Genomic DNA, 27,238 nt, shown 5'->3' with positions numbered 1-27,238 from the left:
ACAGATTGATAAGATGTTGGTTGAAAAAGGGAAAAACAAAGATTCAAAAAAAAAAATACAGTTAAAAAAAAATTAACTTTGAAAGACTAAAGAATCATGGTAAAAAAGCCATGAATTCTATGTGCAGTATTCCCCTAGCGCTAGAGTTCTGCTGTTCTCATTGATCGGTAGACTTGGTCTTGGCTGGCTGTTCTCGCTGATCTTCTGGGGGAGGGGCCTGTTGCCATGGTTCCCAAATGTCTTTGCCGGAGGCGGAATTGCCCCGCCCTTGCCCGGTGGGCGCTAAGTAATCTGCTCGGGTTTGCTCTCGGGAGCTTTTGTTCCCTGCAAGCTTTCCCTACAGCTTTGGAGGCCGAGAGTGAAAATGGTGGCCTCCCAATCTCTGCCCCGGAGGAGCCCCGAACTCGGGCCTCGCTCCTCAGTGCGCCCCCAGAGAAAAGCCATCAGTCACTTCCGTCTCCCCGGTCTCCGGCCGCACTCTGTGCTCACCCGGCCTGTGACCGAGCGTTTCTATCTCTCGCACCCGACCCCGGGTGGAGTCTCCAAACCCAGCAGATCCCTGCGGTGCACTCCTGCGCCGCTCCTCCCGGGAGAAGAAGGTGAGTCTCCCCAGATCTGCCGCTTGTTGGGTCCCTGCTGGAGGAGCAGTGGCCCGAATGTGCCGCGGATCACGGTTTATGGCAACCCTGAGCTGAGAGCCCGCGCCTCAGCTCCGTCTCTGCAGCCGGCTTCCCTGCTCCGATACCTGGGAGCTCTGCCGCACTCAGGCACCCCCGGTCTTTCTGTGACCCCGAGGGTCCTGAGACCACACTGTCCCACGAGGGTTCCACCCCCCGCTTAGCCACCGGAGGAGTGACGTCCCTCAGCGGAGCCGACTTCTAAAAGTTCCGATTTTGTGCTCCGCGGCTCTATCACTTGCCAGAAGCGGCCGACGGAGGCCCCCTCCCCCACCGTCTATCCTCCCGAATATCGCCTCGGATTCACTTCTCCGCACGTCCTACCTTCCAGAAAGTGGTCGCTTTTCTGTTCAGAGAGTTGTTGCTATTCTTTTCTTCTATCTCCTGTTGAGTTTGTAGGTGTTCAGAATGGTTTGATCTCTATCCAGCTGAATTCCTGAGAGGAGATGAAATCCAGGTCTCCTACTCCTCTGCCATCTTGCTCCGCCCCCCCTTATTTCCATTTTTGATGTGATGATATACCAAAATTCAATGTGTCTAAAACCAAATTTTCCTTCTTCCTGCAGTCATAGCTCCAAAACCCATTATTGCTGTCAGTGACACCATCTGTCTTCCTGCCCCAGGCTTGGATTCTCCAACTTACCTTTCTTTCTCCCATCCTCTACTTCCCTTCTACCCACATCTCTTCGGTACCAGATCCAGGCCATTCTTCTCTTTGGATTTCTCTCAAATAGCTCCTTCTTTCTGACCCTGTCATAACCCTCCTCAGCCTGTCATAGCCCTCATAACAGCTCACCAGCACTGGGGCAGTGGCTTCTTGACTGGTTGGTCCCCTGGCTTCCCTCTCCTGACTACAGTCCATCCTCTATAAGGCTACAGCAGCCCTCCTCAAATACTCCTGTCACCATTATTTTCAACTGTTTGTAACACCCTCCAACTTCTCTTTTGCTCATAGAGTAAAAAGGTCCCAGCCTCAGACTCAGGGATTGACACAGATCTGTCCCCGGTCCATGTTTTTTCTTTCACTTTGTATTCCTTCTCAGTCAGGTCTTTCCACTCCAGCCAAACCCATCGTTTGACCAGTCAGCAAGATTGTTTTTGCTCTTTCAGATTTTGAGCCTTTTCTTCCATATTTGTCACTTAGAATTTCCTCTGATGTGCCCAGCCAGGTCCTTCTTAGTGCCTGTTCCCCATACCCCTCTTTATTTTTGTAGACTCTTTCCTGCACTAAATATGTATTTAGTGGGCATCTGTGGTGGATTCTGTCTTAGAAGCTGGTCCTGATGGGAGCTGGGGGAAGAGTCTTTGTGCCTAGCTCCCTTGTGACAAGCTCCTGCTTGGTGTATAGCACAATGACCCAGGTCTTTGAGGATACTTCCCATAGTAACTGCTCTCTGAACATATAGAGAGCCTCGTGTTCACTTTCTCATCACCATAGATAATATGGCTCCCCAGTGCCTTTTTCATCAATGAGTGAACTAACCATGCCTTGAACAAGGTCTTACCTTTCATATGAGTCAGCCCCCTCATTTGTAAAAGGAGGAATTGAAAATAGTGCATTGCTGAGATGAATTCCATGATTCTGGTCATTGTACATGTGTTTTTAGTGGCCGTGCATTGTTGGCTAACTTTCTGTATCCATACCTATTAGATTGCTTCATCTTTGTAGAAAGACTAGTAAATTCTCAGCAAATGCAAGTTGCTTGATTTTTAGCATCTTCAGCATCTTTCTTATACATCTTATCTGGGGACATTCATGTCTGCTCCCATCCCCTTTCTTATTTCATTGTAGGAATTTTTTCTTGTTCTTCAAAGAAAGGCAAACAGGAACATTCCTATACACTGTCTGTCTCAGAGTGACTTTCAGGAACAGTAAGTCTGTTTGTGTTTATCTCTGGAGGGCAGTTTTAGGAAAGAAAACAAACATTAGAGTCTTTTCTTAAATGGTCTTCATCTCTCCGATGATACCCAGTACTCCAAAGTTACCCAGGCTCACCATTTGCCTGCCAGAAAGGATTGGGGATGTCTTTTCACAAAGAAAGCGGTAGCAAATTTAGGCATTAAACGAAAAGCCCCATCTGAGTCACAAATGATTTATATACATGTGAAGCCCAGAAGAGGCTGGTGTGTAGGCATTGTGTGTCAGGACAAGAATCTACAATGGGATTACATTAGGCTGGAGGTGGCACTGGATTCTGGGCCTTTAAATAGTGCTTATTGAGTCTGTGAAGATAATACTGCCAACACCACACCATGGGCTTGGGGATTAAAATAAAAATGAGAATAAGTCACTTTTTCTTTTTTTTTTTGGTAGAGTAAGATGTATATTCTTTCCTTCTAGGACAGAAAATCCAGCCTACCTACTAATCAGGTTGCTATAAATTCAGGGTTTCTTTCTTCATCTGGGTTCTCAATTCTTGTTGTGTATCTGTGTCATCTTCCCTTCCCAAACTTTGGGATAAACCAGTCCAGACCCTTTTCCTTTTCTTAAGTTTTCTTCTGTTTCTCACTCTCAGTGGATGATTTTACCTTTAACTGCATGGAGAGAATAAAGGCCACTAAGTGATAATTCCCTTCAATCCCACCTTTCCATCCATCCTATGCTGGCTTCTTTCACTGCTATTGAAATGCATGAAGATGGTGCCCATCAGCCAGATCTACTGCATGGCTCTAAACTGTATTGATCAGCCTGTCCATCCCTCTAGAACAGTGGATCTCAACCCTTGGCTGCACATTAGAATGAGCTGGCTGCTTTTGCAAAACTGATGCCTATGAAGCCAGAATCTCTCAGGGTGAATCTCACGTATCAAATCATTTTTAAAGTTCCCTAGGTGTAGTGAGGCTTCCACGAGCAGCCAGGCTTACAAACACATCTTTAGCCTAAAAACTCCACAAAGTCAAGTATCTTGTGTGTGTTGAAAACGGTTCCACTCTGCAGAGCACCTCTATATCAAGTAATAATCATGGTATAATGTTTTTCTTCACATACCTGCCAAGATTACTATACCTGACTTGAGTGAATTTTAGTATTCATATAACCAAAATGAAAAAAATGGTGATACGACAATAATTTTTAAATTTAAATTTTAAGAAGCCTCTAAATACCAAACAAAATTATAGTTATTAGTAGTGGTGGGAAGAGAAACACAAAGAGGTAAATAGTTTATGTCTCAGTTATTAGAATTGATATGTTCACTATTTCTCACATATATGCTTGACCTCAAAAGTTGTAACTATTTCTCACTTAGAAACCTAGGCCCTCAGTGCTTTGTTCACGGAATGTGAAGTTCCTTTGCTCTGGAGAAACTGTAATGATTAAGTATTATAGTGATTGGTATACTAAAATGTGATTTTATTGAGAGCATTTCCCCTGTGTACAGAAAAAAATTCCATTAGCCACATTTCTGTCCTTATCACTTGTGTCTATGCTTGGACCTTGAACAGGGCTTATTACTCCACCATATTGATAACTACATTTGTGGTTGGTTTTATAAAGTACCCAACATTTTAAGTCAATTAAGTATTGAATTTATATTAAAATATTTTGTATTAAAGTATAAGATACTTCTTATTAAAATATTAAATGCATTTTATTATATTAAGTATGTTATATATTTATTAAATATATATAAAATGTTAAATATATGCCCTATACTTAATGTGATGACCATATCAAGGATAATGCTTATTGAGAAACAATTCATTTGAACCATTTCTTACAAGTTTTTGTCAGTTCTTATTTCCATTCAAATGTTAATTTTGCTTATTTTATTCTATATACACACTGGAATATTACTTAGCCATAGAAAGGAATGAAGTGCTGATACACGCTGTAACATTGCTAAGTCTTGAAAACAAGTAAAAGAAAGCAGCCTCCAAAGACCATATAGTATGTAATTCCATTTCTATGAAATGCCCATTACAGGTAAATCTATAGAGACAGAAAAGAGTGATTGCCTAGGGTTGGAAACGTTGAGGGGAAAGGGGCAGTGATGGATAATGGGGACAGGGCTTCTTTTGTAGTGATGAAAATGTTCTAAAATTGGGGTGATGGTTGAACAATCTTGTGTATATACTAAAAAGCACTGAACTATAAACTTTGGGTGAATAGTACTGTATATGAATTATCTCAATAAAGCTGCTATAAAAATTGTACTACTGAAAGAAAATATGAAACACATTTTATCTTCATTCTACCTGAACTTCAAATATAAAGGTTGGAAAGAATGTCCACGAATGCACAGAGACTCAGGTATATTGCCATCATGAGCTCTTCCTGCAGAAGTTACTAAGACAATGCATTTTAGAAGATGAGAATGACTAGAAATACCAGTGTGAGGACAGGCAATAAGCACGAAATAGACATGTACTTATAGTCGCAAGACTTAATGGTTATAAATAGGGTGATCATATATGCAATTTGCCAATACAGTCCAGTTTATATGTCTTGCCCTGGCCTGATTAATAGTGGTCCCTTAACTCTCAAAATTTTTCTGACTTAGTAAATTATACGAATGTCCTTGAGTTATGGGAGGTAGTAGCATACATAAAGGCAATGTGTTCTACCAATGCAGATATAATATAACTTGTTAACGATGGGGGGAGCACTAGGTGAGTTGACAAAAAGTAGGATGAGCCTAATAATTGCCTTTGATGTGTTCCTGGGAATAAAAGGATATTCCTTTAAATTAGGCACTGGGGGAGAGGGACAGGGAGAGGACGTTGTTAACTAATTTGAGACCAGGAATCCAATGGGAAATTTATACATGTTTAGGTCTTCTAGCTAGAAGACCATCAGAAGTCCTTTGTTTCCCTTGCCCTGCATGTCATCCCCCATCATTGTTGATAAAATTCAGGTCTTGTTCCAGTGGTTTTTTTTCCCCCCACACATTCATACTTGATGATATAGGGGGATACATTGTCACTAAGTTTTGTTGTAGGTGGTTTCCAGTAGTTTTGCTTAATTTATCCTGTTTAATCTTTCTTTAGGAGTAATTCAGGGAGATTTAAAATCTACACTGCCACCTTCCACTTTCTTCCTGGATTGCCTCCAGAAACCATGTCTCCCTCTTTCTTGGTTAATTTTTTTTCTTATTCAGCACATCTTACAGCACATAACTAAGAAAGAGCTTATGGGAAGTTTTTTTTTATTGTATAATTTGCATTCCTGAAATATCTTTACTTTACACAAATCTTTAGCTGATAGTTTGGCTAAGGAGAGCATTCTGGTTAAAAATCCATTTCCTTCATTTGTTTTGTTTCTTAAATTCCAGATATGAGTGGAATCATATGGTACTTGTCTTTTTCTGATTTGTTTCACTTAGCATTATACCGTCTAACTCTAGCCACATCATTTCAACTGGCAAGATTTCATTCTTTTTTATGGCTAAATAGTATTCCATTGTATATATATATATGTATACCACATCTTTATCTACTCATCTGTTGATGGGCCCTTGGGCTGCTTCCAAAATTTGGCTATTGTAAGTAATGCTACAATAAACATATGGGTGCATATGTCTTCTCAAATTAGTGTTTTCGTATTCTTTGGGTAAATACCATGTAGTGGAATTAGTCGATCATATTTTTGACTTTTTGAGGAACCTCCATTCTGTTTTCCACAGTGACTGCAGCAGTTTGCATTCCTACCAATAGTACATGAGGGTTCCTTTTTCTCCACATCCACACCAACACTTATTGATTCTTCTGTTTTTTATTTTAGCCATTCTGACAGGAGTGAGGTGGATACCTCATTGTGGTTTTGATTTACATTTCCCTGATAATGAATGATGTTGAACATCTCTTCAGGTGTATGTTGGCCTTCTGTTTGTCTTCTTTGAAAAAATGTCTAGTCCTATCTTCTCCCCATTTTTTAATTAGATTGATTGTTTTTTGGTGTTCAGTTGTAGAAGTTCTTTATATAGTTTGGACATTAATCCCTTATTGGATATATCGTTTGCAAATATCTTTTCCCATTCACTAGGTTTCCTTTTTATTTTTTGATGGTTTCCTTCATTGTGCAAAAGCTTTTTAGTTTGGTGTAGTCCCAAGTATTTATTTTAGCTTATGTTGCCTTTGCCTGAGGAGATGTATCCAAGAAAATAGTACAAAGGCTGATGTCCAAGAATTAACTACTGATGTTTTCTTTTAGGAGGTTTATCGTTTCAATTCTTAAAGTTAGGTCTTTAATCTATTTTGAGTTTATTTTTGTGTATGGTGTAAGAAAGTGGTCTAGGTTCATTCTGTTGCATGTAGCTGTCCAACTTTCCCAACACCATTTATTGAAGAGACTTTCACCCATTGTATATTCTTGCCTCCTTTGCTGTAGATTGATTTGCCATATAAGCATGGGTTTATTTCTGGGGTCTCTATTATTTCCCATTGATCTATGTGTCTGTTTTCATGTCAGTACCATACCATTTTGATTACTATAGCTTTGTAGTATAGTTTGAAATCTGGAAGCATGATTCCTCCAGCTTTGTTCTTCTTTCTCAATATTGCTTTGGCTATTCAGGACTTTTCTATTGTTCCATACAAATTTTAGGATTATTTGTTCTAGTTCTGTGAAAATGCTATTGGTATTTTTCCAGGGTGCCTGGGTGGCTCAGTTGGTTAGGTGTCTAACTCTTGGTTTCAGCTCAGGTCACGGTCTTGGGGTTGTGGGACTGAGTCCCACATCAGGCTCTGTGCTCAGGGCGTCTGCTAGAGATTCTCTCTTCTTTTCCATCTCTCTCTAAACCCTCCTCCCACTCATGCTCGCTCTCTCCCTTTCTCTCTCAAGTAAATTAATCTTTAAAAAAAGGAAAATGTTATTGGTATTTTTGATAGGGATTGCATTGACTCTTTAGATTGCTTTGGGTAGTATGGGTATTTCAAGGATATTCTTTTAATTCACGAGCATGGTATATATTTTATTTATTTGTGTCATCTTTAATTTTTTTCATCATTGTGTTAAAGTTTTCAGAGCTCAGGTCTTTCATCCCCTTGGTTAAATGTATTCTTAGGTATCATATTATTTTGATGCAATTATAAATGGGATTATTTTCTTAATTTCTCTTTCTGATAGTTGGTTATCAGTATACAGAAAAACAAAATATTTCTGTATGTTAATTTTGCACCCAACTTTACTGAATTTCTTTATTCTAATAGATCTGTAATGGAATCTTAGGGTTTTCTGTATACAGTATCATGTCATCTGCAAATGTGGCAGTTTTACTTCTTCTTTACCAGTTTGGATGATTTTTATTTCTTTTTCTTGTCTGATTATTGTGGTTAGAACTTCCAGGACTGTATTGTATAAAATTGGCAAGAGTGGGCATTCTTGTCCTGTTCCTGATCTTGGAGGGAAAGCTTTCAGCTTATCACATTGCATATGATGTTAGATGTGGGTTTGTCATATATGGACTTTGTTATGTTGAAGTATGTTGTCTCTATACCCACATTGTTGAGAGTTTTTATCATAAATGGATGTTGAATTTTGTAAAATGCTTTTTCTGCATCTATTAAGATGATCATATGATTTTTATCCTTCATTTTGTTAATGAGGTCTATCATGTTAATTGATTTGTGGTTGTTGAACCATCCTTGCATCCCTGGAATAAATCCCACTTAATCATGGTGTATGATTCTTTAAATGTCGTATTAAATTCAGTTTTCTAATATGTTGTTGAGAGTTTTACATCTGTGTTTATCAGGGATATTGGCCTGTAATTTTTTATTTTTTGTAGTGTTTGCTTTTTGGTATCAGGGTAATTCTTTCCTCATAGAATAAATTTGGAGGTGTTCCTTCCTCTCAATTTTTTGGAATAGTTTAAGTATAGGTATTAACTCTTCTTTAAATGTTTGGTAGAATTCACCAAGATGGTGAAGCCATCTTGGCTTGGACTTAGGTTTGTTGGGAGATTTTTGATCTCCAGTTTAGTTTCATTACTATTAATTGTTTTATTCAGATTCTCTCTTTCTTTCTGATTCAGTTTTAGAAGGTTGTATGTTTCTAGGAATTTATCCATTTCTTCTAGCTTGTCCAGTGTGTTATTAATCTCTTATAATCTTTTGTTATTCTATGATATCTGTTATTTCTTTTTCACTTTTGATTTGATTTATATGGGTCCTTTTTTTTTCCTTGATGAGTCTGGCTAAAGGTTTACCAATTTTGTTTCATTTCAAAGAACCAGTGCTTGGTTTCATTGATCTTTTCTATTTATTCTGGTGCCTATTTATTTCCACTCTGATCGTTATTATTATTTTCCTTCCACCGACTTTGGGTTTTGTTTGTTTTTCTTTCTCTAGTCCCTTTAAGTGTAAAATTAGAATGTTTATTTGATATTTTTCTTGCTTCTTGAGGTAGACCTGTGCCAATACACATCTCCTTCTTAAAACTGCTTTTGCTACATCCCAAAGATTTTGAACTGTTGTGTTTCCATTTTCATTTGTCTCCATGTATTTTTTTAATTTCCTGTTTGATTTCTTTGTTGACCCATTGATTGTTCAGTAGTATTTTGTTTAGCATCCACGTTTGTGGTTTCCCAGGTTTTTTTCTTGTAATTGATTTTAGTTTCTTAGTGTTATGGTTGGAAAAGATTGCTAAATATTATTTCAGTCTTCTCAAGTTTTTTGAGACTTGTCTTGTGGCCTAACATGTGATGTTTCCTGCAAATGTTCCATGTGCCTTTGAAAAGAATGTGTATTCTGCTGGATAGAATGTTCTGTATATATCTGTTAAGTCTACTTAATCTAATATGTCATTCAAAGCTGCTGTTTCCTTAAGGATTTTCTGTGTGGATGATCTCTCCATTGATGTAAATGTGGTTTATTTTAAGTCCCTCAGTATTACGGTATTACTGTCCATTTTTTCTGTTACTATTTGCTTATATATTTAGGTGCTCCTATGTTGGGTGCATAAATATTTACAGTTGTTATATCCTCTTGTTGGACTGATCCCTTTATCATTATGAAATGCCCTTCTTGTTACAGTCTGTTTTAAAGTCTATTTTGTCTGACAGAAGTATTGCCACCCCAGCAATTTTTCATTCCCATTTGCATGGAATATCTTTTTCTCTCCCTCACTTTCAGTCTGTATATGTCTTTTGGTCTGAAGAGAGTGTCTTACAGGCAGCATGTAGATGGTACTTGTTTTACCTGTTCAGTCACCCTATCTTTTTTTGATGAGAGCATTTAGCCAATTTGCATTTTATTTTAAACATTTTATTTGAGAGAGATGGAGAGAGAAGGAGATAGTGAGAGAGAGTGTGAGCGGGGAGGAGAGGGAGAAGCAGGCTCCCCACTGAGCAGGGAGCCTAATGCAGGGCTCAATTCCAGGACCCTGGGATCAAGACCTGAGCTGAAGGCAGACGCTTAACTGACTGAGCCACCCAGGCACCCCTCAATTTGCATTTTAAAGTAGTTATTGATAGGTATATACTTATTGCCATTTTGTTAATTACTTCCTAGTTGTTTTCATAGTTCTTCTCTTCCTCTTTTCTCTTATAATTGATGACTTGTTTTAGTGTTATGTTTGGATTTCTTTCTTTTCATTTTTTTGTGTATTTTTTGTAGGTTTTGAAGTTATCAGTGATGTTCATATATAACATCCTATGTATGCAGCAGTCTATTTTAAGTCAATGGTCCCTTAAGTTTGAACACATTCTAAAAGCACTACATTTTAACTCCCTCTTCAGGGTTTTATGTTTTTGACATCAAATTTTACATCTTTTTATTTTGCGTATTCCTTAACTACTTATAGATATCATTTGTTGTACTACTCTTATCTTTTGAACTTCATACTAGCTTTATAAGTGGTTGATCCACTACCTTTACTATATGTTTGCTTTTACCAGGGAGGTTTTTGTTTTTTTACTTAATTTTCTTCCAGTTATGGCCTCTTTTTTCCTGCTTAAAGAAGTCCCTTTAACATTCCTTGTAGGTTGGTTTGGTGGTGATGAACTCCCTCTTACTTTTGTTTGTTGGGAAAACTCTTTATCTCTTCTTCGATTTTGAGTGATAATCCTGCCCAATAGAGTGTTCTTGGGTGTATATTTTTTTTTCCTTTCAGCACTTTGAATAGATCATGCCACTCCCTTCTGGCCCGCAAAGTTTCTGCTGAAAAATCAGCTGGTAGCCCTATGGGGTTTCCCTTGTATGTAACTGTTTTCTTTTCTCTTGCTGCTTTTAAAATCCTCTTTATCATTAATTTTTGCCATCTTAATTATTATGTATCTTGGTATGGACCTCCTTGTGTTCATCTTGTTTGGGGCTCTCTGTGCTCCCTGGACCTGGATGTCTGTTTCCCTCTTCAGGATGTGGAAGTTTTCAGCTATTGTTTCCTCAAACAAGTTTTTTGCTTTTTTCTCTTTCCTCTTCTTCTGGGACCCCTGTAATGTGAATGTTAGTACAGTCATTGTTCCAGAGATCACTTAAACTATTCTCATTTTAAAAATTCTTTTTTCTTTTTGCTGTTCATCTTGGATGATTTCCACTACTCTGTCTTCCAGATCACTGATCTTTTCTTTTGCATCGTCTAGCCTGCTGTTGATTATTTCTAGTGTGTTTTTTGTTCAGTTATTGTATTTTTCAGCTCTGATGTGTTATTTTTTTATTTCCTATTTCTTTGTTGAAGTTGTCATTGTGTCCACTCATTCTCCTGAGTTCAGGGACCATTTTTATTTCTTTGGACTCTTTATCAGGTAGATTGTTTATCTCTGTTTTGTTTTGTTTTTATTCTTTCATTTGGAACATATTCTTCCATCTCATTTTGCCTGACTCTGTTTGTATCTATGTATTAGGTAGGTCAGCTATGTTTCCTGGTCTTAAAGGAGTAGACTTAAGTAGAAGGTATCCTTGGGGACCCAGAAGAACGACTCTTCCTGGTCACCAGAACTAGATGCTTGAGGGGTGTCCCTATGTGGGTTACATGCATCCTACTGTTATAGCTGGGCCATCACTGCTGAAGGTGTACTGGTAGGTGTGGCTAGCACCCAGCCTGGCTGGCTGTAATGGGCAGCTGCTACTCCTGCCAGCTCGCTGGTGGGCAGGGCTCACCCCTGGTGTTACTAGCTGCAAGGCCTTGCTATGACGGCTGTAGGTGTGCTGGTGATGCAGCTTGTGACCACCCCCAGGACAGGAGCCACTTTGTGAAGAGAGGAGTTTCAGTCCTGGCTGAGGTCACCCATGCTGGGGGTGGGGTGGGGGGAGGTAGGGCATTCAGAGCCACTTTGGTGGAGTGGTGGTGGGGGGTGGCGAATGCTAGTTTTGGCTGAGACTGCTGCCAGTGGAAGTTGGGTGTGTTGTCCCAGCGAAGGCCACTGACTGGGTGTGGTGTGGTGTGGTGGAAACCACTTTGGGTGAGGATGCCGGTCTTGACTAAGGCTGCCTGCTGGGTTTGGTGGGGCAGGAGCCACTTTGGAGGGATACCTGCTCTGGTGGGTCCGTGAGGAAGCCAGGATGGTATGATGGTGCTAAGAAGGTAGGTGGAGTGTCAGAACTAGTGACCACCAGTACTTCTTTCCTGGAGAAATTTCCTACAGATCCTTCCTCCACTGGCACTAAATTTAGTCAATAAATCTCCTTCACATATGGCTCAGGTACTTTTCAAGGCTGCTTCTTTGCTGGGTCTTAGAGTCAGTGAGTTTGTATACACACCCTTTAAGAGCAGAGTCTTGGTTTCTTATAGGACTCTGGCTCTCCCAGACTTAAGCCGCACTGATTTTCAAAGTCCCTGGAATTAGCCTTGCTGATTTTCAAAGCCAGACTTATGAAGTCTTATCTATGCTGTGCAGGTCTCTGTGGTGGTGGTGGGGAGGGGTGGTTTGCCTGATGTGGGGTTTAAACCCCTTGCTCCTCAGGGAGGACCTCCATGCCTGTGACACCACTCCTACTCGTGGGTCACCAGGCCAGGGTTGTGGGTCCCTGTCAGACCACATCTCTGCCACTGCTACCCTCTAGCTGTGGAAGAGCAGTTGTGCTAGTCTTCATGTCATTGTCAGAGTTGCTCTGTATGTAGTTGTAGCTTTGGTGTGTCTCTGGGAGGAGGTGAGCTTGGGATCTTCCTGCTATGCCATCTTGATCAGGATCTCCCTAGTAGCTTCTTATGCAAATGCTCATTTATTTCCTGAGAGTCTTTCTTCCTCTCATTTTTCAGATTTTTCATTGTTTTGAATTGGGGCTTGACTTGCTTTTTATCTCCCCTCCGCCCATCCACATTTAGCTTTCAGCTTCCTCTAATCATTTACACTTCGTGATCTGCTTCCTGCCTTGTAAATATATGTTAACATTTCTTATCTGCTTCATCTCTTCACCAGCACCCTTAGATTTGCGGAGTTTGGCCTTTTTACTCTATTACTGTCTCTTTTAGTTGGACATTGGGAGACCTTGCATGGAGACAGGTATTTGGTCTCCCATCTTCCTTGGTAGCTCACTGGTACAGCCACCCTCCAAAGTAGCTTTCTTTATTCCCATTATATAGATAAGAAATAAAGGTGCAATAAGCTGCTTAAGACAGCATAAGTAAGAACTTATATGATATAGATTGAGCCTGGGTTTGACGTTCTTGTCCTTTGTACAAACTGCTTTATAAGAAATAGTTCAAACTGATAGCTTCAAGCAAGACATCTGGTCCCAACAATCTGGACATTTACTGATTGCTTCCCCAGACCCTGTGCTAAGTGCTTCAGATACATTATCTGATTCCATCCTCACAAGAACCCCCATGGGAGAGTTACTATTTCTCTCCCCGATTTATCAGATGAGAAAGTTGAGCCATAGAAAGTTCACACAGAATCTAAGGGAAAGTCCTAAATAGTGTCAGGACCCTAAACCAGGGGCCAGCAAACTTTTCTTGTAAAGGGGTAGTTAGTAAATGTTTTGAGCTTTGTATGTCTTATCTCTTGCAGTTATTCAGCTTTGCCATTTTACCATGAAAACAACCGTGGACACTGTGTCAAGAATGAATGTGGTTGTAAACCATGACTTGAGAGCTTTCAATCTTCCAACACCTTAAAAAAAAAACTTACTCTGGGGAAAAATTTTAAAAGCAACCTCAATGTCAATCAAAAGGGGTAAATCAGTGAAGTCATCAGTGCCTAACTTTTATGTTACAGCCTCATGGTTTTGGTAACAAGACACAGATGGTATCATCAGTTCCAAGTGAATAATGAGATGCTATCTCTCCTATTATTCATTTGGAACCAAGATCCGAAGAAAGGTTTACTTATCACCTCCACATAGCCAAGGGCTTAGAAAGGAGTAGAAATGTACTGGTTTGGTGACAGAAAGATTTTGCTTTGCCAAGAGCATAACTTGGAGAGACTTAATGAAATATTTCCATTTTTCAAAAGGATTTGGTTCACAGTTTGTCTTTGTATTGTGTAGGAAGCCAGCATGATAGCAATCATTTAAGATTTTATTCCTACTAGGATATAGACTTGTCAGCTGTAACCAGGATCCAAGGCTCGGGATGGAAACTCTAATCACTTTTTATCCTCTCTGCCACAGTGAATAAGAACAAAATTTCTAAAGGGAGATTTTAAAGTGGAAAATGTGCTTTATATTCAGTAGGGAGAAAGAAACCGGTAGCTAGATAAAAAGTAGCAAAGGAGAGTTACTTTTCTTCACTGGGAAACATAGTCCTGATGCTTAGTTACATAAAACCCTTTCAGCATGATTAGGGACTAAGACTCTGGAGGCAGGAAGGGACCACACTGTCTCCAGGATTTGAATAAGAGTCAAGTATAGTCACTGCAGTTAAATCAATAAATCAGATTAGAACCCAAGATACAAAGCTGTTGAGAGTCAGACCTCTTTTTGCAATCAGTTTGAACCACTTTCTCTGCACGTCAAAAATTTCACCATGTGTTTCTGTATCGATTAGTTCCTGGACCCTCTGTCTCTAGAAGGAGACAGGATGGCAGCAATGGATTGCTCTGTCATCACCAACTAAAAGTCACCTGTAGCCTTCACTTGTTGGGAAGCTATCCCTGCAAACAATTTTAGAAGCTCTTTTGTACTTTTATGTGAAGAAGTAGATATAACTTTGCCCTGGAACATTTCTGTTTGGGCCACAAGCTTCCAGCAGTTGTTAGTACTCAGAATAAGACTAAGAAACAAAAAAGTTTTGGGCTCCACCACCTAAAATTGGGAGGATTTTTATTAATTAACCCACTACCCAAACTATACCCAGAGACAAATGTAACATTTGGTTCATTTTTATTGGGGTATAAATGATACATTAGTTTCAAGTGTACAACATAATGAAATTCTAATGTAGAACTCAGTTATTTTATTGAAAGGAACATTGTTTGGTTTGAAGAATTTACTTCAACTGGAATTCTCCTATCTGTGGTTTTCAAATATTCTTGATTCAGTGACTCACTTTTTTCAACCAATAACTTTCTATTTCTCTCTTCAGTCTGATATTACTATACTAAAAAAAGAAAAAAATAGTTTGAAATTTCAACAATGTGAGAAAAAATGAAAAGCAGAAAATAACTTATTTTCTCAGGCTTGGTCTGAGGAGGGAGGCTGTACTTATATATATCGTATTTGGGTTGGGCCAACAAAGAAATTAATTGATCACTATTGGCACTGGGCTCTGTAATCAGTGACAATTAAAAATATTCAAATGACTGATTCCATTATAAACACGTTGGGAAAACTTTGGTTGGTGGATCTCAGTATTCCTGCAGTCAGCATGTATGGACTTCCTAGGACAGAGTATTTCTAAAAGTGTGGTCTTAGGACCATAGGAATCAGAATCATCTGAGGTTTTTATGTAAAAGATGAATTTCTGAGATTTACTCCAGATTTTTAAAAAATAAAATCACTGGGTAGGGGCACCTGGCTGGCTCAATTGGTAGAGCATGCAACTCTTGACCCTGGGGTCGTGAGTTTGAGCCCCACATTAGGTGTAGAGTTTACTTAAAAAATAAAATCTTTTAAAAAATCACTGGGATGGTTTCAAGATGTAGAAGAAGCATTTGATAAAAACTAACATTCATAATAAAGCTTTCAGTAAACTAGGAATAGAGAGAAACTTTGTCAACTTGATTAATAGTATCTACAAAAATCTAGAGCTAGTGTCATACCATCATACCTAATGGTGAGAAACTGGAGGTTTTCCTATTAAGATCAGAAACAAGGCAAGGATGTCCTCTCTCACTATTGTTTCTCAACATCATACTTAAAGTCTAAGCTAATGCAGTAAGAGAAGGAAATGAAGGTATACAGTTTGGTGAGGAAGAAATAAAACAGTCTTTGTTCACAGATGACATGATCCTTAAGTAGAAAATCTGAAAGAATTGAATTTAAAACACAACACCATATACATTAGCACACCTCCAACTGAACACTTAGGTATAAATTTAACAAAATATGTATACGAAATATAAAGAAAACGACAAGACTGATGAAAGAAATCCAAGAGAATAAACTGCCATATATACAATGGAATATTATTCAGGGCTGAAAAAAAATGTGAGCTGGCAAACCATGAAAAGACATGGAGGGACCTTAAATGCATATCGCTAAGTGAAAGAAGCCAGTTGGTAAAGGCTACGTGATGTTTGATTCCAACAATACGACGTTGTTAAAAAAGGCAAAACTATGGTGATAGTCAAAACATTAGTGGTTGCCAGGGGCTAGCAAGGAGGGAGGGATAAATAGGCAGAGCACAGGGGATTTTTAGGGGAGTGATTCTATAATGATGGATATATGTCATTATATATTTGTCTAAACCTGTAGAGTGTTCTACACCAAGAGTGAACTCTAATGTGAACTATGGTCTTTGGGTAATAATGATGGTCAATGTAGATTCGTCAAATATAATATAAATAATATAAAAAATAAAAAAATTCAAAATAAAATATAAAAATATATAATATTTTAAATAATAAAATAAAATTTTATAAAAATAAAAATGTATAAAAAATAAAAAATATATATAAAAATATAATATAAAAAATACCTCCATTGTGGGGGATGTTGAGAATGGGGGAGTCTGTGGTTGTGGAAGGGGCAGGTGGTACATGGGACATCTCTGTCTTCTACTCAATTTTACTGTGAACACAAAACTGCTCTTACAGATAAAATCTATTTTTAAAAATCAGGGGGAAAAAGTTACTGGATGGCATCTGATTATAGACTGTGTCAGGAATCAGGAAACTTTTTCTGTAAAGGGCCAAATCATAAATATTTTAGGTTTTATAGGCCATGTACGGTTTCTATGGTTTCTTTAAAAATGTGAAAATAATTTTTAGCTGGTGGGCCTTAAAAAAACAGGTAGCAGGTCAGATCAGGCCCATGAGTTATAGTTTGTTGATCTCTGGACTGTTTAATTAGAAACAATGATCTTGCAAAAAAAAGTTCTGAATGTTAACCTCGCAAACCAAAGCTATAACGTATTTTTGCACACCTCCTGGTTTAGCAAATAAGGCATTAGAAATGGTGAGCGCTGTGAATTGTGTAAGACTGTTGAATCACAGACCTGTACCTCTGAAACAAATAATACATTATATGTTAAAAAAAAAAAAAGAAGAAGAAGAAGATAGCAGGAAGGGAAAAATGAAGGGGGGGGAATCAGAGGGGGAGACGAACCATGAGAGACTATGGACTCTGAGAAACAAACTGAGGGTTCTGGGGGGGGCTTGGGGGGATGGGTTTTCCTGGTGATGGGTATTAAAGAGGGCACGCACTGAATGGAGCACTGGGTGTTATATGCAAACAATGAATCATGGAACACTACATCAAAAACTAATGATGTAATGTATGGTGATTAACATAACATAATAAAAAAAAAAAATCAGTGAGAGCTTGACAAAAATAGTAATAATAAACCTAGTGCTTGGGCACCTGGGTGGCTCAGATGGTTAAGCGTCTGCCTTCGGCTCAGGTCATGATCTCAGGGTCCTGGGATCGAGTCCCGCATCGGGCTCCCTGCTCCTTGGGAGCCTGCTTCTCCCTCTGCCTCTCTCTCTCTGTCTCTAATGAATAAATAAATAAAATCTTAAAAAAAAAAAATAAAAATAAACCTAGTGCTTATTAAGCTTAAAAAAAAAGAAATGTATATTTGAATCTGATTAAAATCCTGCTGTTAATTGATGCTTTGACTTCCTCCCTCAACACCTTGACATAGCAATCTTGGACAAAATCTTTTAAAATATATTTTTAAAGTATCTTGATGATTATATCACTTATGGAAGTGAGCAAAAGAGAAGAAAAATTTTACCCAAGAAGAGGGACATAAAATTTCATAAAGGATGGCCAGTAAACCCAGTGAGTGAGTGAATTATCATTTAAAGAAATACAAATACTGAGGAAGTCTTCCAAAATGGATTTTTAAAATAAGTACTTTTGAAATTCTAAAAAGATGCAGGAATAGGTAATATTCATAACAGAAGAAAAAGGAATCATGAAATACAAAGATAGGTTGTGACTCAAGAACAGGGAAAACAAAAAAGAACTGATTAGGCATCCTAGAATTGAAAATTCTGGTATTTTTAAATTAACAGGTGAATATAACTGAAGAGATAATTAACATATTGGAAAACCCAGAACAAAACACAGAGGTTTTGTTGTTGTTGTTGTTTTTGTTTTAAGTGACAATAAGGGGCATCTGGGTGGCTCAGTTGGTTAAGTGTCAGACTCTTGATTTTGGCTCAGGTCATGATCTCAGGGTTGTAAGATCGAGCCCTGTATTGGGCTCCATGCTCAGTGGGGAGTCTGCTTAAGATTCTCTCTCTCCCTCTTCCCCTCCCCCATCTTGTGCACACACGATCTCTCTCTCAAATAAATAAATCTTAAAAAAAAGTGACAGTAAAGTTAAAGAGCCAGATCAGAAGATGAGTCGAGAAGTTTGCTCCAATATATGCCTTATGTATTCAAAAAATTAGAACAGTAAGAAAGTATCTTCCAAATTGAAGAAAGACATAGATCCTCCGAGAGAGGTCTGTGACCCAAGTGGTAAATATGAGACATAAAAATCCAGTCTTTCTACAGTACAGGGACACGACTACCCTATAGGACACTTCTATGTGACATTGAACATGGGGCTCTCTGGTGGATGCTGTCCTCCAAATTTGTGACTTGGTTGAGGGGCCCATGGCCTAGTTTTCAGCCCCCACTTCCTCCCTTAGTCCTACTCCTTTGTACAGGCCAAGAATTCCAGGACTGTATGTGGACTCACGACCTAAGGTTCTATATAGCATGAAATTATCATTCCAGAGTAAAGATGAAATAAAGTTTTGGACCAACTCTAATAGAATTTACTTCTTACAGATTCTTTCTGAGAGAACTACAGAAGGATGGGTTCGAGCAAGAGGAAAAGTGAATCCAAGGAATGGGGTGGGATATAAGCAATAGTGGTGAGTAAAATATGTTTATTTAATTCGAATGTAAAGCATGGTGATTTATTGAAAAAAACAAAGCTAAATTTACTTCAGTTGGACTTTCCTCTCTGCCTGTGGCTTCATCTATTTGCAATATAGTGACTCTTTTTCAACCATTAGCTACTCATCCCTCTTACTAGCTGACCACCCCTATGCTAAGAAAAGATAAACAGTTGGAATATTGGTAGTTCAAGGAAAGAACCCCAGAAAGTAACTTTTAATTTGTCTTTGTAATCCCTGGGAAGCCTCGTCCAGTGCTTAGAAATGTGCGTACTACATAGAAGGTGCTAAAAAATATTTCTTAAGTGAATAAATATATTCTTATTTAAACTTTAAGGATAGTTTCCTATGAGAGACAGCACTTTGATGGGATTAAGTATCAGAGCAGAGAATTATATCCTTGATTTGTTTTTACCAGAACACCATGATAAAAATGAACCCATAATTAAAAACATATTACACTGTTGACATTTTTAAGAACTTATGGCAAGCTTTAGTGAATACTTTTTGGGGAGATGGTCTTCTGTGGATTCTCTTTTAGGTCCTTGAGTAAATTAATATTAAGTTAAAAAATACTTTCTGGTTTTATTTGGACAACAAAAATTGGTTTATGGTTGGGAAGTGGAAACATATTTTTGAAGATAAAGTTCTTAATGAGATACTCTTTCAGGATATGTCACCTGGTTATTTTTATATGTAGCAGACAGACACAAGCTTCTCACCTTCCTTTGCTCAGTCTAGAAGCAATTTCTGAGTCCAGGCTGCATTGCTGCCCTATTATTTATTTAGGGCAATCTCAAATATGGCCTGGCAGCTCCATCCTGGTGGTAAAATCCCCATCTTGGCAGACTAAGGGTAATTCTCTTACACTTTTGCTCCCCACCTAGCTTGCCAGCCCACAGTTGGGTACACTTAGGGTACTGGCATTAATGTCAAGGTCCTTTGCTTAATTTTATGATTACAGTCACCTCCCCTTATCAGCAGGGGATATGTTACAAGACCCTCAGTGGGTGCCAGAAACAGTGGACAGCACCAAACCCTATATATACTATGCTTTTTCCTATATAAACATACCTATGATAAAGTTTAAGTTATAAATTAGGCATAGCAAGATATTAACAAGAAAACTAGCACAAATGTCTTTTTCCTTTGCCATTTCATGGATAGAAGATTCATTCTTACTGTAGCGTATGGTATTTTTTTCTTATTAAGTTGAGAACTTTTCCCTTTTCCCTTAAAGGAAGCACTTCATGGCTTTTCTTTGGCATATCCAAATTGCCAACATTACTCCTCTCACACTTTGGGCCCATTATTAAGTAAAATGAGGATTAATTAAACACAAGCCTATAATACTATGACAGCCGTCTGATAACCGTGATGTTTACTAAGTGACTAAGGTACAGGCAGCATATACAGAGGGACAAAGGGACAGTTCACCTCTCAGGCAGGACAGAGCAGGCTGGCTTGGAATGACTCCTGACGTAAAACTTACAAATCATTTATTTCTTTATTTTTTTTTTAACATTTTATTTATTTATTTGACAGAGAGAGAGCACAGCAGGGGGAGAGGCAGGCGGAGGCAGAGGGAGAAGCAGGCTCCCCATCGAGCAGGGAGCCTAATGTGGGGCTCGATCCCAGGACCCTGGGATCATGACCTGAGCTGAAGGCAGACGCTTAACCAACTGAGCCCCCCAGGTGCCCTACAAATCGTTTATTTCTGGAAATTTTCTTTTAATATTTTCAGGTCGTGGTTGACTCTGGATCACAGAAACCACAGAAAGCAAAACCATGGATAAGGGGAGCTACTCTATCTTAGAGAGGCATGACTTATGTCCATAAATCTCATGGCTGCTGAGGCATTTTAAAAAGCCAGACTTTTTGTGAAGCAGGTGGTTCTGGTCTCAAAATATGCATTTACTTGATCTTTCCTGGCAAGTCTTATGAAAAAGTCCCAGTCTTATGCATGTTGTATTACTGCTTCATCTGGAGTTTTTGATTATTTTATTTTATTTTATTTTATTTTGTTATTTTATTTTATTTTTTATTATGTTCAGTTAGCCAACATATTTTATTTTATTTTATTTTTTATGGAGTCTTTGATTATTGACACTGGCGATAGGGTTATTTGTCAAGAGTCAGTTGCCACAGGGAGTCTATATTTGAACTCAAATATTTAATCACTTAGGGCAGGCTGATGAGTGCCAGGACTCATAATCCAAAAAAGCAATCTAACTCATTCTTTTAAACAGCTACATAATGTTTCAGAGTAGCTGGTACTTTTGAAGATGATGCCTGTTCTGTTGTTGTTGCTACTCTTAATAATGAACATTCTTGAACAACTACTCTTGTGTAAAGGAAGACCACCAAGGCAAATCACATGGGGGGACCTAATTATAGCTGACATTGCTAAATTTATTTCCCTTTAACCTCTTCATTGTCCTGACCACTCAATCCAAGACAAACCTCTTCTTGCTCTTTGTGTTTTCATTCATTTGTTTGTTTTCCTGGCATTTTACTCAGTTCACCCTAGAATGCAAGAGACTTTGTCCAACTTGCTATATGCCCAACATTTATAGCAGTCAGTAAGTTCCTGCTATTCCCTCTGCTAAAAATGTTGTCTCCTGTCAAACTGTACTTAATCTTCAAGACCTAGTTCCATTTCCTCTTAATCCAGGAAGCATCCCTGTATCCTCTTCCTGTCAGAGGCTACGTTCTATTCCATTCCTGCTTCCGAGGTGCTCTGTGCTACTGTACTCCGCACGTACCTCCCTCTGGCTTCCCCCGGAAGAACATCATTAGCTGTCCACCCAGCTGTCTTCCCAGTGGGTTGCAAAGTCCTTGAGGGGAGAGCCATGCACATTCTTCCTGCCGTCGAGGGCACTGGTCATTGTATCTTGCACTCGACTGAATTCTTAATTGAATTGAAAAATTACCATTAAGTACCTTCATACTTTTAGTAGCAGGCTTAGTAGAAAAAGAAAGACATTTGGAACTGTTGATGACCTCAGGGTTCTTGGACTGTCCATGTAGAAACAGATGCAAGGTGGGGAGTGTTCATTGCAAGCTCATGGCTGGGCGTGAGGGAGACAGCCTTAGGAAGAAGACTACCTGGCTGCTACTCGAACAGTGGTCAGGGAATATTTCAAAGGGGCTGAGGTGGAGAAGGAGTGACCTGTAAGCATGTGGGGGCAGAGAAGCCCAGGAAAGTGGACACACAGGTGCAGTTGACAGAACACGCTCCTTCGTACATCGTGTTTCATTTGCATGTTAAGTTTCCACCCCCTGGCATGGCTTTTAGCATTATCATCCCGGGAAAAGTCAATGAAAGGTCAGAGGTGGGATGCCTTGTGGCTGTGACTGGTCTGGTCCAGTCTTTGCAGGAACAAGCCTGTTGTAAATTGGGCTCTGGAGCTTGTTTCAAGCTTGTGGCTTTTGGCTCCCTGGTTGCAAGCAGCACCTGCCAGGTGAGCTAGAGAAGTGGGTGACCTGAGGGCGCCCAGGGTTTTCTGCAAGTTCCTGTCCCGTAAAAGAAATGCCTAAGAAAACAACAAACAGGCAGGCAGATATTCAAGGAGCTTTCATTTTGAAACCACTGAAATTGTAACGAGATTAGGTAGGACCCAGGGCGACCTCGTACCAAGATCTGCTTTTCTAGGCAGGTCCCTCTGAATCCCTGTCTGCCTCAGAACCAGAAAAAAACAAAAACAAAAACAACACAAAACCCCTCTGAAACCTAGTTCTTTCCCTCTTAGCACTATGATACTGATTTTCAATTAACCTCCACATACCTCTTACCACTTGTGTCAGTGAGGATTAGAATTCCTAACTTGCAAGGTTGCAGTGGATATTAAACAAAACATGGACATGTGAGATACACGTGAGAAGTATATCGGAAGCAGGTAGCTCTTAAAACATAGTAGATGGGTATTTGGTGATTCATTCATTCATTCATTCATTCATTCATTTGTTCATTCGGTAAACATTTGAGTGCATACTGTGTGCCTGGTACTCATGATGATGATGATGATGATGATGATGAAGAAGAAGTCCCAAACCTGTAGTAGAATTCCCATTGATATATGCTTATAATTTGAGGAAGGATAAAAAACAAGGAAATACATTTTTATTTAAGTGATTAAGACATTTGAAGTTCAGGTATACACTCTGTTGCAGCAACAGAATTTCAGTCTTGAGATGTCTTTTCAGTTTCTTTAAAGTCAAATTCCATTTCACTGAAACATATGTAAACACACAGTCCCTTCTCAATAGAAGTCTCAAAATAAAATGAAGAACATGTGAATTAATTCTGAGGTTCTGTTAGGTGAAGTAAACAAAATATACTTATATAAAATTTATTAACATGTGGAATATAAGAGAAAATCTTGAGTATTGTGCTTACCAAAATCATAAAATAAAAGTAAGTTTAAGGACAGCATTTGTAATTTTTTAGATGTTCTCAAGCACAGAAATTTAAAAGGCAGTCAGCTTAAAATGTATACCACATAACTACCTGTCTTCTTTGAAATAAAATCCTGATGTTGTATTCTACTTCTGGCAGGAATTACAGTAAATATCAATAATTAGAAATAGTTTTCTTTAAAACCAAAATATAGACCAAATAGCAGAACACAGCCTGAAATTTATATTTCGATAATTTGCTTTATGTTGCTCTACTTCTGGTATGTAAATGGAAATTTTTTACTCAACACCTCATTTGGAAATTATCCATTCATGATTTTTCATCCTGTGCTTTCTTCATTATTTTATTTGGGATTCAGAAAGTGCAGAATGTTGTCAATCATATACAAGGAAAAAAAGTGACTTTTGTGGATTTATACGATTTGAGGTTCATATTATGACTGTCTTCTTTTTACACATAAAATCTGTCCCTTATGTTTTCTCTTTACAAATGTTAGGATTTTTTACTGTCAAACATGAAAGACAGTAACAGCAATAAATTATCAGCTTAATGGCTTATTATCTAATATTTAAATATTTAAAAAATTATAAATTTTCTGAATATATCAAAGAAAATAGTTCAAAGAGAATTTAATTTGATTTTCTTAATTATTTAAATAATTACATGGATGATTGAATTAGTTAAATAATAGAAAAAGTCAAGCTTCAAAAATAAATGATTGCCCTAGAAATGAATACAGATTTACTGATCCTTTTTAAGAACTTCAGATGAAGATATTTTCCATTGTGTTACTCTGTGCTCATTTTCATAGGATTCAAATGATGGTGATGGTTTCTCTCTAGAATTTTGATTCCTGGAAAATGTGAACCACTAGCTTGTTTTCTTTATCATATAATAAGATTTCTGCAACCATCTTCTGCATTTTCTTTTTTTGATTTTGTTATTAGGAGCTCTTGATTTAACTTAGTATTCGAACATAGCAAGTACATTCCCACTGGCCTCTTTATTCCCTCCTTTTCCCTAAAATTCCTCTGCTTTTTTTCTTTATCTTAATCAGTTTGTGTACTCCCATGTTTCACTTGCAAGTTGTCAAAGTTCTTTCTAGTATTTTAAATTTATAAAAGGCTTTTTAAAGAAAATTCTATTGGTCATTATTTGATTTAGGAAATGAAGATGTGGAAGCAACAGTTAAATCTATAAACTTTTTTTAAAAGCGTGTTTTTATGTTTTAAATTTATTTTACAGAGAGAGCATACGGGGAGGGGAAGGGGCAGAGGAAGAGGGAGAGAGAATCCCAAGCAGACTCTGCATGACCACAAGGGAAGGGAGGGAAAACTGAATGGGAAGAAATCTATAAACTTTTTTTAAGTAAAACAAAATAACCTGTTTTGTTCAGGTTTATTAGAATACGTCTAATTACTCTTATGGCACTGCTGAAAACGGTAGCAGCAATTGGACGCTTGAGACACGGGGCCATCTGAGGTAGATGGGACAGGGAATAAAGTCCCATTTTAGAGCCAGAAACAAGGATGGAGGTTAAGAAAGGACAGAGTCCTGGAATTGGACTTGAACTAGATACATCCTCATAGCTGGAAGACACCTCACAAATTCTTTTCTCTTTTTGCTTGGATCGAATGCCAGGTGTTTCACTTTATTTTATTTTTTAAAAAGATTTTATTTATTTATTTGAGAGAGAGAGCGAGAGAGCACCAGCGGAGTGAGGGGCAGAGGGAGAAGCAGGCTCCCTGCTGAGCAAGGAGCCTGATGCGGGACTCGATTCCAGAATCCTGAGATCATGATTTGAGCTGAAGGCAGATGCTTAACCAACTAAGCCACCCAGGTGCCCTGAAAGCCAGGTGTTTTAGACAGACACACCAACCTGTTGTAACAGACTTAGAATGCAGACAGTGGCACTCAGACACAGTAGAAAGTTAAAGAATTCACCTTAAAACTGAGATTGAATTTCTTTTGAGCTGGACTGGCAATTAGTTTTCTCCTCTCAATGTAGTTCTGAAACAGGATTTTGGGAAGGGTAAGTTTAGAGCTATAGTAAGATTCTTCATTTTTGAGAGATATTGACAATGATAGACCGAAGGAGTAGTGATGTCTTTATTTTCTTTTTAATTTTTATTTTTTTAAAGATTTTATTTATTTGAGAGAGAGAGAGAGCATGAGTAGGGGGGAGAGACGGGGGAGAGGGAGAAGCAGGCTCCCTGATGAGTGGGGTGCCCAACACATGGCTCGAGCCCAGGACCCCAAGATCATGACCTGAGCCCAAGTCAGATGCTTAAATGACTGAGCCACCCAGGAGCCCCAAAGTCTTTATTTTAAAGTTACCTGGGGGGAAATTGGTCTGTTTTTTGATTTTCTGTTGTCCAGCTGATGGTAGATGACATTGTGATCAGTTATGTTAATAGTAACCACCACGGTCACATTTATTAGCCTTTTGCTTCTAATATTTTTCTAACCCCAGTGTGAATTAAGTTTGCCAGTTATGGTTTAAAAACTGTGACAGCCAATTAAGAGAAAATTCAGGCTGGGTTGGTTCACTGAATTTTGTGCAATTAGGAAAGGTGATACTCCAGGGCCGTGCCCATAACTGGATGACTTAATCTCTTCATAATCTTCTTTTCCAATTTCTACTGTCCCATGAAATGCCTTGTTTTTCTCTTAATACCATGTACTTGGCATGGCATTAGGCTCTTACAGGTAGATCTGTAGGATAATTGGATTTGAGGCCATTAGCATCTGAGTTGGCAAAAATATATTCAAGTGAGTTGAGTTCAAAGTATTGAATTCAGTTAAAAATACAATTTTAATCCACTGATTTCAATGTTTTTTATACTTTTATGTTTTTTTTTTTTTTTTAAAGATTTTATTTATTTATTTGAGAGAGAGAGAGTGAGAGACAGAGAGCATGAGAGGGAGGAGGGTCAGAGGGAGAAGCAGACTCCCCGCCGAGCAGGGAGCCCGATGCGGGACTCGATCCCGGGACTCCAGGATCATGACCTGAGCCGAAGGCAGTCGCTTAACCAACTGAGCCACCCAGGCGTCCCTCAATGTTTTTTATACTTTTAATCTTGTACTGATATCCCAAAGATAAAGAATATTACAAAATTTGTGGGAATCTCAATATCTTTAATTCCACTGAGAATCTGTGATTTGGCCACAGATTGTTTTGAGTTGATTTATTGTTTTTATTGTTTTCAGTTGAAGTAGAACATGGCACAAAGGAGTAAATCATTAAGTTGAGAGGCTCCACTGAATAGAGAATTAACGGTCTAGTCTGAATTGGAAAAAGGATCAGAACACATCATCAATCCTATTTATCCTACAAGTTATTACATTAAATTTAATTCTAAATTAACATTATAAAATATATAAAAATTAATGGCCCACCTTAAGTCATGCAGTATTTCCTTCTCTTCCTTTGTAAATTACAAAAATTTCATTAAAAAACATAACTAAATAGTCACTGGGAACCATCAGGAATCTTCAAATTAGCGTATTGTTTTCCAGTCTGTCCACATAATACTCATCCAGCCTTGTATCATCCTATTTACAGCATGTTTTTTTATGTATTCATGAAGATGCATAACTATATTCACTGTAAGGAATACATCACAAGAAATCAGGCTTAACCAAAAGTTTTGTCACGTCTTTTTTATTGTCTTGAGATGATCTTGGTTTGTTGAAGTTTTTTTTTTTTTTTTTTTTTTTAAAGATTTTATTTATTTATTTGACAGAGAGAGACACAGCGAGAGAGA

The 27,238-nt window shown here is 38.3% G+C and overlaps 1 protein-coding gene across 1 annotated transcript in view; it reads left to right on the top strand.

Moving 5' to 3' along the window:
- The window catches only part of KCNN2 (potassium calcium-activated channel subfamily N member 2), a 481,118-nt gene that overhangs the window by 168,804 nt on the left and 285,076 nt on the right, over nt 1-27,238 (top strand). Inside the window, exon 2 of the mRNA XM_032425402.1 lies at nt 18,942-19,027. The gene's annotated coding sequence lies outside the window, so the exon portion shown is untranslated. The remainder of the gene's footprint in view (nt 1-18,941; nt 19,028-27,238) is intronic.

Source organism: Phoca vitulina, unplaced genomic scaffold, assembly GCF_004348235.1.
Source record: "Phoca vitulina isolate PV1807 unplaced genomic scaffold, GSC_HSeal_1.0 scaffold32, whole genome shotgun sequence".
In the NCBI taxonomy this organism is placed as follows: domain Eukaryota; kingdom Metazoa; phylum Chordata; class Mammalia; order Carnivora; family Phocidae; genus Phoca; species Phoca vitulina.
This window is presented reverse-complemented; position numbering and strand designations above follow the sequence as displayed.